Source organism: Lactuca virosa, chromosome 6, assembly GCF_052849685.1.
Source record: "Lactuca virosa cultivar CGN04683 chromosome 6, Lactuca_virosa_CGN04683_v6, whole genome shotgun sequence".
In the NCBI taxonomy this organism is placed as follows: domain Eukaryota; kingdom Viridiplantae; phylum Streptophyta; class Magnoliopsida; order Asterales; family Asteraceae; genus Lactuca; species Lactuca virosa.
This window is the reverse complement of record NC_136431.1, coordinates 142,229,383-142,243,875: the sequence shown is the minus strand read 5'-3', so window position 1 is coordinate 142,243,875 and position 14,493 is coordinate 142,229,383. Positions and strand designations below refer to the sequence as shown.

Genomic DNA, 14,493 nt, shown 5'->3' with positions numbered 1-14,493 from the left:
AGTCAATTAAACATGGACCTAAATCGAATCTCAGGTTCGCTGTGAATGAAGGATAATGAATGCCTGTGAACGTTCACAGATGAAAAGTAGATTCGCGTTCGTTTCTTCAATTCCGATTGAGACTTTCGCATCTTGTGAGTTCGCGTCTATGAGTTTCGCATCTGTGACCTTCGCGTTTGTGACATTCGCATTTGGTTGCAGGGTTCGTTGCGAGAGCTGATTCGTTTCACAGAGTAATAAGAAAGCTTTGCTTTTGCGTCTTGGGTTGTATCCACTTCAAAGAATGAACACAAGAACGAGCAAATATGCAAAACTAACCCCAATTCTTGCATAAATGCGAATCTGACCCTTCTGATTGCAGAGAACTGACAGCTTGTGCCCTTTTTGCTGAAATGTGTCAGGTGGTAGCCTACTTTTTGTAGAAAATGTCACTTTTCACCTCTTTTTTCAACTTTTGTCATTTTCAACAATTAAAAAATCAATAAATTTGATTTCTTCAACATAATTTCATATATTTGACTGAATCTTCACAAGATTTCACCAGATTTTGTCCCTTTTTTTTATAAATGACAAAACCTTTTATGAGATTTTTGGTACCCATTTAAGGTTCAACATTAAAGTTGGTTTTTTGCATACCCACTTATTTGAAGAAAATCTATAATCTTCAGAAAATAATACCCTCCTTTTAGTTGGAAAACAAAAATTTCCATAAATTTCATTAAACCAACCAAATTCCCTTTTCTTTTCCTTCCCACTTCTAATATTTTTATCTGAAGAAAAATGAGAATTAAGGTTTCTTTGAACATGCTTGACTTCAACTTTCTCAACTTTTTCACAAGCATTAGGTACTTGTACCTTGGGCATCCAAACATTCTTCATTTTACTCTTCTTCTTCTTCTTCTTCCTTTTCTTATTTCTAGGCTTCAGAAACAACTTGTGGATCTGAACAACCTTTTCACCATTCTGAATTTGAACATTAGAGGACTTTGACACACAAACTTTTGGGGTTTGATAGATCTGAATTTCTTGAAGCATTGGCTTTCTGTAAGGAATCATTCCTTCAAAAAAATCTTCAGAACATAAAGAATCATCTGTTTGAGTTCCAATAGAACTGAATGTCTTCACTTTCACGATTTCAGATGAATTTATTTGAGATTCGTCTTGTGAAGTACCAGATTCAGAATGTAACTCTTCTGAAAAACATGAACCACTTAACTCCCCCTCAACAAGAACATCTGGAGTCATCTTTTCTTCAGAAACATGAGCAACATTATGAACTTCACCAAGAACATCAAGAACATATTTCTTTTTCTTTTCAGCTCTTTTCATCTCCAAAATCTGTTGTTATTTTCTCGATCTAAATGACTATAAATAATACGAAATTGTTCTACTATTCTCTCATTCTTTTTAACCCAAAGTTATTAACATATGAGTATTCAGATATTTTATTATCAACAATAAGATTATACAACTCAGGAATATCATTCAAGATATATTGACCACTGATTTGAAACATGGTCACATTGTTAACACCATAGATTGGTTTAGTAACCTTTAATCCAAGTTCTAAAACGGAGTCAAATAATAAATTCGTTTCATCCATTAGATCTTCAACAACTGACATAACTTGAAGAGAGAGAAAGTAGATCTGATAAGAATTCTAGAGAGAGAAAACGGATCTGAGATGGTTTCTAGAAAGATAAAATGGATCTGAACACAAAAATTCGAATAAAAACGAATATTTTCTTCTAATTCTCTTCCAGGACACGATCCAAGAACAAATCAGATGGAATAATGAGTAGAAGATAATAGATTTGAACAAGATTTTGCAATAAAACAAGGTATTTGACTTTTTCTTTTTAGAAAACTTACAAAACTTGAAGAACAAGGTGAGATTCATGATAAAATATCGCCATAAACTGTAGTGACTATAGAACATGGTTTGGCATGCGGAATTAAAGATTGCACAATGAACATGGTGATTTGGGTGTTCAAGAGATGTATTGATTATGTATGGTGTTACACAAAAAGGGATCTAGATCTAGTCTACATAAATAACACACACTTACACACTCACTTTTACACCTCTCAAGCACACCTCTACAAGTGGACTAAACCCACCTTATATAGAGGTGTTTACATGTCTCTCTCACTCTCTATCTCATGAGTCAAAAGGCTAATACACCACATACAAGTGGGTTTTACAAAAGTCAAACATTACAAAGTCATTCATGGAAAACTTTGTACCCTAACATTCTCCCCCTCAAAGTTAGGAATGAATGACCCACTTCAAATCTTCCAAAATCGAGCAACTAAGCGATTCGAGCCTCAAGCGTGACACATGTCGAAATGAACTTCAATCTTCAATTCTTCCATGATTCTTCAATTTGGGCTCTAGGATGTGAGACCATACAAACCGAGCATCAACGAATGATCACGAGCTTCTCAAACTCCAAATTGATCACCAAAAGTTGAGCATAAAAACACACCCCAAAAATCTTCAATAAAACCAAACCCATTTCGAAATGAATCACTTTTGAATCTCCAATCGCTTCATTTCGTATGCTTCAAAAATTCAAGGTCACTTCGGTCGTCAAATCCGCGTAATATGAAAAATTCAAGTTCGAATTTCCATATAAATTTCTCCCCCTTTTTATAATCGAAATTTGATTATAAAACCTTCAAGGAAAGAGAACGTGCTCTATTCGGAATTTTTCGTGTCAAAACTCCCCCTTAACATGTGGCATAAACTTTGTGCTTTATTCCGGAAAATCCAAAAAATCTTCTATTTTTAGCTTCGTTCACGGACCACCTTTGACAAAATTTCTCAAAAATGGGTAGAAATTGTCAATTTCAAAATTCTGCAGTGACCCGGTGCGCCCAAAACAGCAAAATATGCAAAACTCTTCCCTTTTCCAAAGCTGGGTAGAAAGCGTTAATTTGCACAAACTGTAGGGGCCTGAAATGCATATTCTTCAATTTCCAGCAAAAACAGTCCTTTTTCGAATTTGGGTATGAACCGCCAAATGTTCGAAACCTCAGGGACTATTTTCGAAAGTTAAGCCTTTTGTTCTCCAAACATACGAAGATTACCCCAAACATACGAAACTTCAGCCAATTTTCGAAGTTGGTTATGTTGTGCCAAACATTCGAAATATTAGGGACTGCTTATAAAACTTTTTCTTTTCTTTACAAATCATACGAAATGTTTTTACCAAACATACGAAGGGTTGTCCATTGATACGAAATTTTGGAAAAGGTGTTAAACTATCCAAAGTTTGGAAAAGATCGATTCTTGCAATAATCGCTGAGATCTACAAGAACCCGCTCTGATACCACTTGTTAGAATAAATCCGAGATAACGAATGCGGAATATCAAGAACAATCAGAATCAATCACCACAATATGCAAGTAATCTGATAAAGGTTTTTGTGTATATTGATAGGGAACAATAAATATATGCCATAAATATGAAATCTATGTCTTAATATAAAACCAATGCCTTAGAAGAGCTCGATTAAGAACTTCTACTGTAAAGGCACCGTAGGGAATCATAAAATGATTAACCCTAAAAAGGCCTCCCTAAATAACCAAATATGCGAAATCAGTTTCAATATCTCAAATACTCAACAAGTATTATAAAATATATGAAGTGTTATTATAATACCTTTCAACGACTCGCGATATGGGGAATCTCGTTTAAAGGGCCGCAAGGGTTGTTGGATTTCAGAACAGCTCAAATGCCAAAATGGTCCTGCCCTCCGGTGTTTCTGATGGGTTTTGTTATACTACAACATCCTATGGTGCACATACAACCCTAAATACATTGGATCTATGTTTTCACTAATTATACATGCAATGGTGTTTCCAAGGTATTAAGCCTACAACTAGCATGCAATTGATATATACCATATAAGATACTAGTTAGGCTAACATACGTTTTATGTAGCTTGAAGTCTTGATGTATTTGGCCTTAAGAGCCTAGCCCCAATAGTGTGGAAGCCTCAAATGAAGTCACAACACATCATGGACAAATGTGGAACTTGAGAGAGAATTCCATGCACCCAAAAACCTCCATGAACTCCAAGTCCATACAAGTGGCGATTTTGGGCAAAGGAACACATATTTATATGTGGTGGATTCCAAGGGTCATGGGTATAACCCAAATCCATACCCATGGGTTTTATGATCCATGGTTCATGTGGCCCAACTCTTTATGTATCCATACATAAACTTGGTCCAACATGGATCATAAGCCCAACACATATAAATATAACTAATTACCATAATTAGTCCCCATAGATTTAATTAGTCTCTTTTGATCACTAAATTAATTCCAAATTAATTCTTGATCAATACTAATTAAAACATATGATTTCATATTAATATATTAGAGCTTATAATATATTAATAAATCATATATAACCTTCTCTCAAGAATCCATCCTAACAAATTGTCCTGATGATATGCAACCCAAATGGACCATGCTACTCTCGGGTCGAGTACATACCAATAATAGTTATGGGCTTAGACATCTAATCCAACAGTCTCCCACTTGGATAACTCTAAAACTATTATTTCAAGTAAGACTCCAAAACCCGACTAGCAATCATAGCTCTTAAAAGCCGCTGTCGAACTCTGACCTAGTCAATGACGCGTCCATTAGATAAGTGATCATATATTTCTCCATTCTAGATATCATATGGACCGAGACATGGATTATAATCGTTCTCTCTGTCCACCTGTTGTTTCCTGTTTTTCGATTTATGACGACTGACTAACTGAACAAATCAAATCAGTCCAGGCCCGGCCGAGCACTTACGTTTGTCATCACTTAATCATCGAGGGGCCCACCGATATCGCTCTTATCCACATGGATAAAAGGAACGGATAAACTACGACTCATATGCTTGTACTAACTACTTGTTGAATCATACACAAAGGCATATTTTATAACATCAAGTTACTGATGCGTTTTCGTACAATCAATGTACAACCAACTCATAGTCAACAACTCATATCTCTAGGTTTGAAGAATATAAGATATTATCGTCTCATGATCACTCGTGATAAAATCCATGAAGTGATTCAAATGAGCGTGGGTTTAATCCAATACTTGAATCTTATTCCAGAAGTACTTATGAATACTGCAGCTATGTCTAGGCCACCTAGACAAACTACAGACCCATTCATGACAGTCTTGCCTCAATACTTACTTCCAAAGTATGATCGACTGTGGATGGTTTGAATAACCTAGTTATTCGGGAAGTCAAAACATGCAAAGTGAAACACAAGAATAATATTAATCCTATATAGTCCCAAACCTTTTGAGTCATATTGATTACTCGTTATTCATTGTATAATGTTTCAAATAATCAACTTAATACTTGAACTAAAACAATAGTTGTCCCATGCTACAAGCATGCATACTATGTTTACCTATGGTCCTTTCTTTGTGGAATAGATCAATTGAAAACATTTCAATGATGCTCATTTCACAATTCCAAATCCTTATCGTAAATGTAAGAACACCAAATTCTTGTCATTTACTATAATCTGTTAGATTTTAAACTTATATGCAATGATCCTCTTGTAATGACTATGTACAAAAGTCACAAAGACTTGGCAACAGACATTACAAAGTATTCCAATGGAGAGCAATTCCATGGAAACGAAGTCTCACATTCAAATTACATTCCTTTGAACATCCTTCTTGCATTAAGTTTTCTAATCTTACACAGACTTAAAGAATAACTTCCAACTGTCCATGAGTAACCAATATTTGGTAAGCCTCAGATTGTCCTCGACAATTGCTTAATCATTTTAGTCATATCCAGTTCTATTCCTTTTCCCTCTTAATGCCCTAGGCATTTGGAAAATTTAGAATGGATGAATATTATATCACATGTAATCGATCCTATATCCAAAGCATATGGGACACGATTCATGATGTCTCCCATAAAGACATGATACTAGACCAGTCTTTTGCTATAATATTTCTATTTCTATTTGCCATGTTCTCATAATTCGAATTATGAAAAGGGATGTCGTAATCATAATCGAATGAAGTATAATTTCCTCTCCCTTAATAATGTAATCATGACCAAATTTGATTATAGACTCACAATCTAAGCTTTTAGAATTGGAATGAAGTATAATTTCCTCTCCCTTAATTATAGCAAAACAACTTTTCAAACCCTGTAACTTTGCAAATTGAAACTTTTGTTTTCTATAATTAACATTACTAACTTGCAATACTTAACATAATAATCATGCTCCCACTAACATGATAATTATCAGCATAACACTTATGCTCCCACTAGCTTTGACATGTATCCAGAAATCAGCTGGACTTCTAGAAATCAATACTTATTGACTTTCTTTCCAAAGTTCAGATTTCTGATACGAGATGCTTTGAAAAAACTTTATCTAAGCTTCTTGATTTTATACGCCTTTCCTTAGATAGCTCACATGTGTGTCTAAACAATTACGAAGAGGGATTTCGTAATCATAATGTTTAAACCTTTTGCCATTCTCACTAGTCCATGTTAGTGTGCCGATTAACCACACACGCTCCACTAATGACTTTGAGAATGCAAATATCACAACTGCTTACTTAAAATCTACTTAGTGAAAGCGTTTCCTCACCATCATTTTCATGAATCGGAGAGAAAAGTTATGACACTTAGATTTTTATGGTGTATGTGTTCCTATCCATGTGAATTTGTCATAACCATAATCACAAGACAAGGTTAGTGACAAATCCAAACTATATGGACTGAACTTGTTTAATCTTAGTTTTCTTGCCATCCGGCAGCACAAGGGCCTACCATTGCTTCCAGGTTGTTATGCAAACAATTGAGAACTCATAAAACTCATATGCATAGTCAACTTTAACTGGAATGGGCACAGAAACAAGAATATGTCAACACGATAGGTTACAAACCTCAAGTCGCGCGCTAGTGATAAACAACAAGTTTTTATTCTTGATTAGTTCTTGAAATTTTTCAAGATCTTTAAAACTCCCACTGGCCTCTTGACATATATGTTTCTCATGTCAAGAACCATTCCTTGACAAAAAAAATATTCAAGAGTTAGTGCTGATTCTTATCAAGAAAAAACACTTCACACAATTGGTCTTAGTTGGTCTTTGTCTTATCCAATACATCACAACTTACCAATTTCAAATGTAAAAGAGTAGAAAACATGTTAATCTACATTTGACAAGTGTTTTAAACCTTTCTTAAGATTATGTCACTCGAGTTACAATCTTGGAGTATTACTCTAAGACTCGATATTGGAACGAAGTATGATTCATCTTTTGATTTAACCATTTCAAAAATTCACGATTCCTCTTCTTAGTCAAACAAATGCACTAAGATTCCCTTAGATGATCAATTGTGATATGGTTTTTCATAATCATTAGGATGATCATAAAACATGGTACTGAAGTACTCTCCCATCTTTTAAGATTGGAGAAACTTTTATCTTTCTCCCTAATTTGATTCTTCTCATTCGTCCTGCCATACATTGAAACTTTTCCAATGTTTCAGAATATACTTAAACTTGTAAGCACAACCATATTTACTAAACTTTAGTATATCATGACGAATAACCTTATCGTTCTTTGTGGTGGACCTGATCAGCGCACAACCAAGTGTACCCGATCTCTTGGTCCTTCACTTGACTCACATATACATGTGAACAAGGAATTAGTCTTAATTTCCCAAAGATGAAAATTCTCAATCATCATACAATTCAAGTTGCATGATTCCAAGTTTCTTTCCAACTAAAACTTGGGTGATGAGAATCTTTCCTTATTTGGTAAATTATGACACTACCACAAATGAAAGAATCAAATCCATTTTCCAACATTGCTATCAATGGAAACATATAAGCAACAAATTTTCACAAATGCTATTGTACGGAAACTTAAAAATAAATAAATTTCAAAAAAATTTCTTTTATTTACAAAACTACGGAAACACTTATCCTTACAATGCAAATACAAACGAAAACTATGTTGTTATCTGTTCCTAAGCAATCTATCATAACTCTTAAGAAGTAGCTCAAAATTCTGATCTTCGAATCATGCGATCGAAATCCATCTTCGCGATCAGATTCAGCATACTCTTCTTCTAAGCTTCCTCTCCTTTTTCGATTCTAGAAAACATCGAAATGCGACCTAGTCACATCATGTAATAAGAAACTCCAAACAAGAACTTAATAGAGTTAGATAGTGGACTTTACCTGAAGCATAGTCAAGTTTTTGACTTTTACCATCCTAGTGAACTTTCAGGTAAATAAGGCAGCTTCACAACTAATGCCCCTTCTTTTGGCAATAGAAACTTAAGGACTCTTTAGTAATGGTACATGGGACTATCTCAGACTTAGCCTTTCTCTTTACTATTGGGTCAGATGACCTGACCATGGCCGATCCCTTTCCATTGGGAATATAAAGCTATTCTGGATTTCTAATGTTACCATTGTCAATGTCCATGTAAGTTTGGGAAGTAGATCTTCCAATCAAATTTGCTTTACTAGTGCTCCAAATCATTGTTGATTCAGCAGCCACAAACAAATAGGTAAGATCATTAAGGGTCATGTCGTGGTCTGTCACATAATAGTCCTTAATGAACTCACTATATGACTCGGAAAGAGATTGAAGAACCTAGTCAATAGTCAACTTCCTTGTGACTTCGACACCCAACTCTCGCAGCTTGTCAATATGGGACTTTATCTCTAAGATGTGAGTACATATAGACATTACTTGCCAATAGGGATTGAGTGACCTTGCACTTTTCAAGAACTTGTGGGTTAGGGAGAACAATTGTAGGAGGAGGAGGAAGCGAAGTATGATTTCCAGCCCCATTAATGCACAACAAAGGGATTAATCTTTCACCTTGATCGCCATTTAGGATATCATCTTTAATAGGATAGCTTTATCCAAAAGGATAATGAAGACCATAGTTGTCATAACCAGACATCTATGAGGGAGAAATTCAAGTTTAGTTGATTTAAGTCCTTAATATAACACCCCATATGAAATATTAAGGCTAGGACCCAACACAATATTTTATAACTTGGAAGAGGGATGTCGTAATCCAAGCTACAAAATATTTGAAGGTATGTAAATGACGATTTACCAATTTCCACCATGAAAAACGAAAAGAAATTTTAGGTCTTAAATGGATTCAAACTCCTAGATCTTTTGAGATTCATTTAACTATTCAATGGCATGTTTAAATCTCGATTGTGCCCTTCAAGTTTGTGACTGGGATGCCAAGGATCACAAATAAGGAGTGAATAACCATGCAAATTAACTTGGTACACTTAATGTCACAACCACCTAATCAATGTGCCGGTTAACCACACACGCTCCATTGATCTATGATTAACATCAAGCTACCCTTTGCCACACATTGTTAGTCCCAGATTAGTGTGCCGGTTAACCACACACGCTCCACTAACGACTTAACAAGGTGCAAAGTGCAATTTCATGGGTTAGCACCAAATTCACATTTTCCTAAGTAACTAAGATTGGGAATTTATAAGTGTTTAGTTACTTAGTATTTCACTATACTTTTAATGAGAAATTAAATGTCCTGTCAAACCCGTTCGGCTAACGACCCTCCACCAGTCAAGGAAGCGGTGGGTGAGACTGGACACCCATTAAACTGCCATTTTATAGGCAGTAACCTAATACCCCCCTTATAGACCGGCTTCGTGAATGAGGCCTACTAACGGTAAGACTGACTTACTCTTATACATATATATATATATAAATATTAAACCTATAATATTATAATAGTATAAGGGTTAAATTTTAAACTATTAAAATTCTAAGGGTTTAACTTGGAATTAAAGTATTCATGGGGGGGGGGAACTTTACAAATTCCAAAACTTGAGGGCAAGTTTTGAACAATTCAAAAAACCTTTGGAATCCATAACATATCAGTTTAATATGGATTTTAAAGGCAAGAATCTTGAAAATCCATAACTTGAGGACAAGTTATGGACCTCATAAAACAATTTATGGGAAAAGACTCTTCAATTGCATAACTTATGACTTTTAAAGACTCATTAACAAGAAAGACTTTTGGTTTTCCATAACTTGAGGACATGTTATGGAATCCATTAAAGGCCATTTAGATCATCTAATAAACTATCAAACATGTCAAAAAATCTATGATCTAGATTAAACTCATATCAACAAGACAATTCAAATCAAACAATTTTGATGTAATTAGCCCAACTATTAAACCAATACAAAACATGAAACTTTTGACAATTATCTTTTGAATTGGATTAGAATGATCATTACCACATCAAAAATAGGTTTATAAGTTCAAAAACAGCTTAGTGTAATGATTCTAGTCCAATTCTAGCCAAAAAAATAATAATTGAGTGACCTTTTAAAACAAACATGATAAATTTGATGGGCTAATATGACATTTGCCCCTAATATAATTCTGTCTATTATTTAAGGGCTTGCTTAGCAAAACTAGCTAGCTAGTAGCTGTAGCTATTCACGAGTAATAGAGTACATTGTCTGTTTTAGTAAAAATGATAAAACGCATTGTTCTTTAGCATAATTTCCCCTTTATTTTAATTTAGAAATCCAACAAAATATAAAGTGACAACTGCAAATTGTAATCATATTTAGGGTTCTTCTTTCTTATCTGGGGGAGGCAAGCAATTGAAAGAAAAAAAAACTCATTGATGAATGATGGCATGACATGCATCTCTCATTTCTCTATTTCATACAAATATTCATTCAGTCATCTTCAAAACAAAGGATTACAACTTATGTCCAAGGAACAAACACAGTAGCACCAAAAAAAACCTCTTTCCTAAAGACTCTCTCAGATACAGAGTTTGTTTGTTTGGTTGTTTAAACCAGAGAAACATGCAGAGCATAATAATACCTTACTTCCTCCCACCACCAGAGACATTAAATTTGAAAAATATAATATCACCATCCTGAACCACATAAGTCTTTCCCTCTTGCTTGTACTTCCCAGCAGCCTGCAATTAAGTGCTTAACTCAAAAACAAACACCCCCTTCCCCTTAATTAATCAACCATATATCATATGGATAATACCTTAACAGCAGACTCGCTTCCCAACTCTTTAAGATCCTCAAACTTCATTACCTACAAAATTATCAAAACATACAGATTCTCATCCTCATCCCCAAAATCAATACTTAAAAGATTCAGAAATACTATATTTTAAGATTGATAATAACCTCTGCACAGATAAACCCTCTTTCAAAATTAGTATGAATTGCTCCTGCAGCTTGAGGTGCCTTTGTTTGCCTCCGAATTTGCCAGCATTTCACCTGCATCCCAATTGCCACATCATCTTTAATTTAAATTATACAACAATCTGGGAAGTAAAGATTTTTTTACTGTTTATAGAAAAGAAATTATTTAAAAGGTCGCTCTGACCATCCGTCTGTGGGTGGAAAGTCGTGCTGAAGGTAAGACGAGTACCCAACTCGTCATGAAATTTCATCCAGAATCTGGAAGTGAACCGCACATCCCTGTCGGAGATCACAGAAACCGGCACCCCATGCCGAGCTACTACCTCCCTGATGCAGATGTCTATCAGCTTCTCGGCCGAAATACTCTCCTGAATCGGTATGAAATGGACACTCTTGGTCAATCAATCCACGATGACCCATATCGCGTCAACTCCCCGTGTCGTCCGAGGTAACTTCGTAATGAAGTTCATAGTGATCTCCTCCCACTTCCACACAGGAATATCCAATGGCTACTTTTTGTTGTGCGGTCTCTGGTGCTCTGCCTTGACTTTCCTAACAGTCAAGCATCTCTCAACGTACCAGACTACATCCCGCTTCATACAAGGCCACCAATAGTCAGGACGAAGATCCCTATACATATTCGTTTCCCCGGCATGGATACAAAATCTGGATTTATGTGCCTCCTCCATCAGGATCTGGCGCACACCGCCCGCGTACAGAACCTACACTCTATGATGGAGTGTCAATAGCCCGCAGCTATCATAGTCGAAGGACGAAATCTGACCCACGATACGCTCACTCTTTCGATGTTCCTCCTTTATAGCCTCCTGCTGAGCCACCCGAATCCGCTCCAAAAGCGGAGTCACTACTGTCATCCTCAGGCATATGTCTTTGATCGGGGCTGCTAACGCCTTACGGCTAAGTGCATCCGCCACAACGTTGGCCTTCCCGGGTGATAAAGGATCTCACAGTCGTAATCCTTCACCACATCCAACCACCGTCGCTGTCTCATGTTTAGATTTGGCTGATCCATCAAGTACCTCAAACTCTTGTGATCCTTGTAAATGGTACAACGGACCCCATAGAGGTAGTGTCGCAAAATCTTGAGGAAAAAAAAAACCGCCCCCAACTCCATGTCGTGCGTCGGGTAGTTCGCCTCGTGAGGCTTCAACTGCCTCGAGGCGTAAGCGATGACGTGTCCTCTCTGCATCAATACTGTGCCCAAACCAGAGATAGACGTGTCACAACACACTACGAAATCTTGAACGCCCTATGGCAGGGCTAACATCGGCGCCTCGCACAACCTCTTCCTCAAAGTGTCGAAAGTTGTCTGCTACTCAGGCCCCCAGCGGAATGTCACCGACTTCTTGGTCAGTCGGGTCAATGGAATGGCTATCTTGGAGAAATCTTGGATGAATCTCCGATAGTAACCCGCCACACCAAGAAAACTCTTAATCTCAGATGGAGACCTCGGAACCTCCCATCTCACGGCCTCTACCTTGGCAAGATCAATCAGAATACCCTTCTGGTTGACAAGGTGCCCCAAAAACTGCACCTCGTATAACCAGAACTCGCACTTGGAGAACTTTGCGAAAAGTCTCTCCCTCCTCAATGTCTCCAGAACCTCCCTCAAGTACTCCTCGTGCTGCTCCCGAGTCTTGAAGTAGACCAAGATATCATCGATAAAGACTATCACATACCAATCCAGGATCGGTCTGCACACGCAGTTCTTGAGGCCCATGAACACGGCACGAGCATTGGTGAGCCCAAACAGCATCACTACGAACTCGTAATGTCTATATCGAGTCTGAAAGGCTGTATTCTACACATCGTCGTCCCTGACTCGCATATGCTGATAACCCGATCGCAGATCAATCTTGGAGAACCAAGATGCTCCCTGTAGCTGGTCAAAAAGATCGCCAATCCTCGGGAGTGGGTAACGGTTCTTCACCGTTACCTTATTCAACTCCCGGTAGTATATACACATCCGGTGAGACCCGTCCTTCTTTTTCACAAACAGAATTGGGGCTCCCCAAGGCGAACTGCTCGGCCTGATAAATCCCTTGTCTAACAGCTCCTGCAGCTGTGTAGACAACTCCTGCACCTCGGGAGAAGCCAACCGATACGGGGTCTTGGCTATCGGGGCCGCTCCTGGAACTAAGTCAATCCTGAACTCCACCTGTCTCTCTGGAGGTACCCCAGGAAAATCCTCCGGGAACACGTCCGGATACTCCCGCACCACCGGTACTGATGGGTTTTGAGCATTCTAACACTCCTATGGTGTACATGCAACCCTAGAAACCTTGGATCTATGTTTTACTATTAGGGGTGAGCATGGTGCGGTTCGGTGCGGTTTTTAGCCAAAACCAAACCAAAAACCGCAACTTCGGTTTTTTGAAGTTTAGAAACCGCACAGTTCGGTTTTTATGCGGTTCCGTTTTTGTGGTTTTTTTTCGGTTTTTTGCAGTTCGGTTTTTTGTCAGTTTTTTTAATTTGGTTTTTGTTTTGCCTTTTTATTAAAAATCAAGTAACTCAACGAGTTACTTTGACTCGGATGAGAAGTGTTAATCATTTTTTGAGAAACTTTATGTAGAGATGAGGAACGCCAAATTTTTCATCCCCATCAATGTGCGACTCCTCAAAGATGTCGGTTAAAAGCAATAGACTTGACTCTCTTATATGAAATGTGAGAATGGTGAAGGTTTTACCTCAAATACGATGAGCGATATTCTTATAACGCTGGCAAAATTAAAGCCCAAATGATATCTTGGAGATGAACCAATACCACCACCTCTTGGTTTGAAAACAAATAACATAACCTCTCATCCAACATATTTCTAATGTTCGAATATAATACGAATTAAAAATAATATTTGTTTCACAGGTACATACGATAATATCAATTAAGGTATTCATAAAAATGATACTATCATCACTAGTACTTTTAATATTAACAATGTTAAAAAATATAATAAACACTATTTCTTCTTGTAAATATCACTATATGTATGCTTAAAAATATACAATCATTCTCTGATAAGATAGATATTTATATTTATAGAAATTTTAATTGTCGTGAGTTCTTCGTTCTTATAAATATCAACACTTAATATATATATATATATATATATATATATATATATATATATATATATATATATATATATATATATATATATATATATATATATATATATATATATATATATATATGTATATGTATA

General features: G+C 36.5%; 1 long non-coding RNA gene across 1 annotated transcript; it reads right to left on the bottom strand.

Annotated features, from left to right (window-relative positions):
* Positions 1–10,719: 10,719 nt before the first annotated feature.
* Positions 10,720–11,346, bottom strand: LOC145121195 (uncharacterized). Its single transcript, XR_013714529.1, has 3 exons — positions 11,252–11,346; positions 11,106–11,156; positions 10,720–11,028 (listed from the first exon to the last, which is right to left on the bottom strand). It is a non-coding gene; the product is annotated as an uncharacterized LOC145121195 (long non-coding RNA).
* Positions 11,347–14,493: the final 3,147 nt, after the last annotated feature.